Source organism: Pan paniscus, chromosome 19 (genome assembly GCF_029289425.2).
Source record: "Pan paniscus chromosome 19, NHGRI_mPanPan1-v2.0_pri, whole genome shotgun sequence".
In the NCBI taxonomy this organism is placed as follows: domain Eukaryota; kingdom Metazoa; phylum Chordata; class Mammalia; order Primates; family Hominidae; genus Pan; species Pan paniscus.
In genome coordinates, this window is record NC_073268.2 from 12,192,501 (window position 1) to 12,199,223 (window position 6,723).

Here is a 6,723-nt window from a genome sequence, read left to right on the forward strand (position 1 = left end):
TGTCGGGAGAGGGGGCTGGGGTGAGTCAAAGCTGGTACAGGAGGTGGCCGTGCAAGGAACGATTCCCCGGCCATGGTGGGTTAGAGCTCTGGGGAGTCCGAGTCAAAAAGGCCTGGAGCCAGGGGTTCCTCCCACCACCCGTGCGGCCCGGTATCAGGTGGGGCTGGGCTGGGGCTGGAGTAAGCGTGCATATTGTATCTAGTCCCTCCTGGCTGCTGGCCTGGTGTCCCTGGATCTGGGGATAGGCGCCCGGCCTCGTGGTGCCCTCCTCCTGCATGGGCCAGTTGGCTCCACCCTCCCGGTGCCAGTGTCAGGTTCCAGGCTGTTCCCCGGGGGAACTTTGATCTGGAAAGAATGAGGGTGACCGATCTGGCTGCTGCGCAGGGCCGAGCCGTGTCACCGAGACCTGGCCTGAGCTGCCCCTGCCACCTTCCCGCCCACTGGGACACCAAGCGGTTACCCTGGGCTCAGGAGACACAGAGGGGGTCTTTCCTGCTTCCCTTCCCTCCCTTCTCCTCTTCGTCATCCATTGTTTATTCAGTAATTCACTCATTCATCAAGTATTGGCTGATAGAGTGGGGGTGAGTGATGGGGACAGAGGGACAAGGAGACAGGGTCCTGCCCTTTAGAGAGCCCCTCACCTGATGGGGGCAGGTGGCCCACACAGACACACCCTAAACAGAGACCACTGCTTGAGAAACACAAGCCGTGCTTTGGAGGAGGAAGATGGGGCGTGCGAGGAGGGATGTGTCCTGGTGGGCACCGTGCAGGGTTAGTGGAGGTAAGGAGGTAAGGACAGGCTTTATCAGGGAGGGCTTCCCGGAGAAGGGGGTGGTTAAGCTGGACCCTGATCTGGAGAATGAGCAGGAATGTGTCCGTTTGAGAAGTAGAAGGCCAGGCACAATCACAGAAGCACGAAAGAGTTTTGTGTTTGTGTGTTTGTGGGCGGCAGCGGCTGAGAAAGGGGGGTTGGAGAGGTGGGTGGGGGGCTGGTTAGGAAGGGCCTTGAATGGCCCCCTCAGGCATTCTCCTGTTGGCGAGGGGACCCATGAGTCAGGGGTAGGGGTCCTAGCTGGGACAGGTTGTCAAATCAAGATACAGCTGGGGGCTGTAGGGGAAGCGGCAGCTTGATGGCACCTCCAGGCCTTGCCGAGGAGGGGCTGGTGCCTCCGAGACCTCCCCTGCCAGCTCCAGCCCCAGTTAGTCCCCACAGTGCTTTTGAGGAAGCCCAGCTGATCTATGGGCTGCAGTGGCTCCAGTGGGCTCCAGGCCCAGGGCTCAGCCCAGCCCCCTGCCTTGGCCTGGCCTCCCCACCCCCACTGCCCACTCTGACTGACGCAGCCTTTTGCTGGGCTGAAAGCGGACACTGCCTGGCCTGTGAGGCCCCTGGGGAAGGCCCAGGGAGCAGAGCCCTGGAGCTCGGGCTCCTCTTGTCCTGAAGGCTGCTGAGCCGGGGCCTATAAATAACCCCTCCCCCGGCCCCGTCTCTGAGAAGAGGGAAGGGAGGCAGGCCCAGGCCAGGCTGAAGGCACCAGGTCTTTTGGTGGGAAGCTGTGGAGGGGGTGAGGGAAGAAGGGGACAGGGCCCACGGTTGGAGATCCTCTGGGCTGGAGCAGTCAAGCTCCACAGGGAGAGTGCGTGCAGGGACTGTTGTTGTAAGAGGAGCGGCCGGTCCTCCTTCCTCCCATCTCTGGGTGGGTTTCCGGAGGTCCAAGAGTCCGGATATGAGCTCTGAGGGCCACCCAGGCTGGGCCTGGCCGGCCCCCAGAGACCCCTTCTTCAATTCCCAGTGGCCCAGGACAAACTTGTCCGTGCTTTGCCTGAAGACCTTAAACATGTGCTTGTTCTTCCTGGACTCAGTCTCCCCTCCTGGCTTTGCAGTTTTCAGGGTGGGAGCTGAGTGAGTCCGTGTAGAGCCCTCTCCAGGCCATGGGGCCAGGGCTTAGGGGCTGGGACCCAAGGGGGAGGATCCTGGAAATGGAAAATCTGAGCCCAACAGCCTTATCTGGGCTGGAAGCAGCTGTCTCCACCCCACACCCTGCGCAGCCCCCGCCTCTTGGGGGAGGACAGCAGCCCCTCTGTGCAGGAATAGGTGGTGTTTGTTCAACGGGTAGCCTGGGCCTCCACAGAGGCCTGCGGGAAACTCTTCCTTAGTGGGGTCAAGAGGGCCCAAGGTTGGTGCAGGAGGGCAAGAAACTCTGCTCACTCTCTTCTTTCCCCACATCAGAGCCATCCTGATTTTTTTTTTTTTAGACGGAGTCTGGATCAGTCATCCAGGCTGGAGTGCACTGCAACCTCCACTTCCCCAGTTCAAACGATTCTCGTGCCTCAGCCTCCCAAGTAGCTGGGATTACAGGCGCATGCCACCACGCCCAGCTAATTTTTTGCATTTTTAGTAGAGATGGATTTTCTTCTTTCTTTTTTCTTTTTTTTTTTTTTTTGAGATGGAGTCTTGCTCTGTTGCCCAGGCTGGAGTGCAGTGGCGTGATCTCTGCTCACTGCAACCTCCGCCTCCTGGGTTCAAGCTATTTTCCTGTCTCAGCCTCCTGAGTAGCTGGGATTACAGGCACACGCCACCATGCCTGGCTAATTTTTGTATTATTTTAGTGGAGACAGGGTTTCAACATGTTGGCCAAGCTGGTCTCAAGCTTCTAACCTCAGGTGATTCGCCCACCTTGGCCTCCCAAAGTGCTGGGATTACAGGCGTGAGCCACCTTGTCCAGCCATATGCTGAGAATTGTAGCAGACCCCAAAGCAGCCAGGATCTGCCTCTTCTAGAGACCTACTTCTGATTAGAGTGAGCCAGAACTGGGGCATGTGATATACGTGTTCAAACTCATGCTCACACAATATTATACATGCAAACATTTAATATATGGAAGCATGTGTACACATGTGACCCATGTACAAGCATGTGGACAGTATCAGCTGCATAGGACACATCCTGATGTCTACACTGACACAGGTACTGGAGGCATATATACGTATGTGTGCATATAAACACATTCCCTACCTACAAGCAAGCGCATTGAAAAACCCTCCTGTAAACATGGGTACTTACAAATGTGCACATACTCCACACACCACCTATCCTCGCCGGTAAGGAGTATAGACGCCTGAACTCCCAGCTCTTTCCTCCACACAGACACACCCACACATGCACATGCAAGCATCACACATGCCCAGACGCATCCTCAGGTACACGGGAAAGAGATGAGCATTGAAAGGTAGACGTGTGTCTGGCAGAATGTCTGCTGGGATGGATGGATGGCATTTAAAGGAGGGTTTGGTGGAGCGGAGTTGAAGTTATCCAGAGGGCAGGAGGGTCCCAGGATCAGCCCCTGTGGCTCCGCTTCAGGCAGACAGAGCTGTAGGACTAGGGCAGAGACCCATGCATCCCTCTCCTGGGCACTGCCCTGGGACCCAACTGGAGATAAGACTTGGAGGCTCCAGGACGTGCCCAGCATGGGGCCCCCGCTCCTGCACAGCCTCCACCAAGTTCTCTACCTCCCTCTTTATCGCTCTTCTTGGCTCCTGAATCCAGCAACCTGGCAGGAAAAGATAAATCTAAGCCCTGTGTTCCCACCCCTATGGATCTCATAACAAGGCAACAGTTTCCAGGGCAGAGGCTGGATTTCAGGATTTGGGAGGGGGAGGGGTAATGGCGTGTTTGCCAGGGTTGTGGGGTCCAGTCCTAGAGTGCACGTCTCCTCTGAGGCCTCATTAGCTTGCTCCCTGTGGGTGCCTGTGGCTGCAGACCACGACGAGTCAGAGGGTATGGCAGGATGCACACACCTTCCTGATTGTGACCTTGATGGCCAGGCCGGCTAGCTGCCCCAGACAGTGAGACCTCCGTGGGGGTGTGCCAGGGCCAAGAAGGGCCTGACCCTCCATCCTCACTCCTTCCTGGTGGAGGGGCTTGGAGGGATCCCCAGTGAGGTGTGCAGCTGCCTTTGACCCAGTGAGGAGGCTGATGCGAGCTTGTAGACAGGCCGGGGAGCCCCACAGCTCACTATCCCTCTAACGCACCTTCTCTGAGACCCATTTTGTTTTATTATTTTATTTCATTTTGAGACGGAGTCTCACTGTGTCACCCAGGCTGGAGTGCAGTGGCATGATCTCAGCTCACTGCAACCTCCGCCTCCTGAGTTCAAGCAGTTCTCCTGCCTCAGCCTCCTGAGTAGCTGGGATTACAGGCACACACCACCATGCTTGGCTAATTTTTATATTTTTAGTAGAGACGGCGTTTTGCCGTGTTGGCCAGGCTGGTCTCGAACTCCTGACCTCAGGTGATCTGCCCACCTCGGCCTCCCAAAGTGCTGGGATCCACGCCTGGGATTACATGCGTGAGCCACTGCACCCAGCCTCTGTGACCCATTCTAATGAATGGTACCTCCATATCCCCAAGTCAGAATTTGGGAGCCATCCTTGCCTCTCTCCCTCCCTCATTCTCCATTGTCCATCCATCCAGCATCCTATCAGTTCCACTGATCCAGTGAGTCCCCTCTTCCAAGAGGACCCAACTAACACATGTTTATTGAGCCATTACTAAAGCCAGCTGCTGCCCCAGGTGTGGGGACAGCCTAATGGCTGAGACAGCTCCTGCTCTCCAGGGATGGAGTCCAATGCGTGACCGTGTGTGTGTGTGTGTGTGTGCACCATGCATGTGGACCTGGGGTGCAGAGGGCTGGAGGGGTGGCGCCAGGCAGGTGGACAGAGCCCACTCCCACCTCAGTTGGGGGATTCAGCCGTCCCACTCCTTCTGTCCTTTCCCCACGCTGTAAGCCCTGCTTGTGTTCCCTCAGACCTGAGGAGTCTGGAGAGTGTGTGGGAACTTCAGGGGAGAGGCTGGGGGCAGGCGGAGAAGTGGGAGTCGTCGGCACTGAGGTGCAAGCACTGTGCAGGTGTGGGGGTGAGTGAGACCACCCAGGCAGGAGTGCAGGTGAGAGGGAGGAGGCCCAGCTCAGAGCCCTGGGGACCACCTCGGTGAAGGGAGGAGCAGAAGCACAGTCACTCAGGAAGGTCACTGGGGAGGGAAAGAGGAGAATCACGTAAGTGAGGAGGAGGAGGGAGTGGTCCTGGGGGGTCCCGAGGGCCATGGGGGGCACTGGAGACCTCTGAGGAGCAATTTCAGGGGAGTAAGGCCTCCGGCCAATCCGGGGAGCAGGGAGGAGCTGCTCTGACCTGGTGGAACCTGACTGCTGTACTGGGAGGTGAGCTGGGACTGGCGTGCAGGAAAGAGGGTACTGCACCTCGGGTGTGGGGGCAGGGCCCGGGTTCCAGTACTGTCTCCGCATGCCTTGCTGTGTGGCCTTGGGCCAGTCCCTGCCCCTCTTAGGGCCTCAGTTTCCCCGCCTCAGGCCCAAAGATGGTAACTTCCCTAACTGTGGATTTGATTTTGTGAGACATTGGCAGGGGGGCTGGGGAAAGCTTGTCCTGCATCCTGCATCCAGCCTAGACTCAGAGCAGAGCAGGACGACGGTGGGCAGCAGTAGGGGCAGAGCCAGGAGACTGGAGTGGGAAGGGCAGGCGCCAGGGCCCCCAGGCCTTGGTGGGAGGTTGGCCTCCACTTGCTTGCTGACATCAGGGCTGGTGAATGTGCAGGGAGTCCAGCCAGGTTCACGGGCCCTCACCTCCCTCGCAGCCTGGTACTGGGCAGGAGTGGAGCTAAAGGAGAGTGGGGGAGGGGCCTGCAGGGAAGGCTCACAGGAGCCCCTGGGCCTGGGAACAGAGCTGCAGCCTCGGTCCATCTGTCATGGAGCCAGGTCGGAGGGTGGTGCTGACCCTCCATCCCGCCCCCTTCCCACCCCAGAATCACTCTCTTCCTCATGCTCCTGGCTCTTCTCTCCTCTCCTGGGTGCATCTCCAGCTACTGACTCGGGGATCTGACTGCTGAGAAAAAGGAGCCAAGGGGGATGGTCTTGTACCATCTGCCTTCCCAGAACCCACAGTGAGCCCCCATCTCTGCCCTTGACAGAGTCCCGCCTTCGGTCCCAGAAGCAGCCATGCCCTGTCCCCAAGAAGTTCCTCCTAGAGATTCTCATGTGGCTCAGGAGAGACCAGATAACTAGCCTGAGGCTGGAGAGTGTGGATGGATCCCGGGCAGCCACAGGCTCTACGATCTGTCACCTCCTCCTCCCTGCCAGGCTTCCCACCAATGGCCCAGCCAGCCTGCCTTCTCCCGGAGGATGGAGAGAAGCCTAGAGACCAGCCTGTCCAGTCCCTCTCAAGGCTTCTCCACACGGTCCTTCCTTGGATCTTACAAGGAAAGGGACTGGGCTTCTGTGGCTGAGACCAGGGTTTTTGAACTCCAGGTTCTTGTGCTGAGACCTGGAGGGGCTTTGAGTGCTGTCTGCGGCAAGAGCGGCAGCAGTGTCTCTGGAGGCTGCTACTAAAGATTCCACCTGGAGAAAGCATTCGGGGAGCAGTTTGGCTCACCCTGTCCAGATGGCTACCTGGAATGCACACACATGCTCACACATATATGCAGCATGCATGCCTTTTGGCATTTGACTTTTTCATGAAATAATTGCTGGAAGGCTCCGTGGATTAGGTAACCCAGCGTTCCTTCCTGTCCCCTTGGGGCTGGGGGCGGGGGAGAGAACCAGCATTTAGCATCTGTCAGGCTGCTCCAGTTCCTTTGGGGCAATGACGGCCAGTCCAGGAGGGTTTGTGGGCTCCAAACAACCTTGGGAGCAGAACATGATATGAACAAGCCTTTCA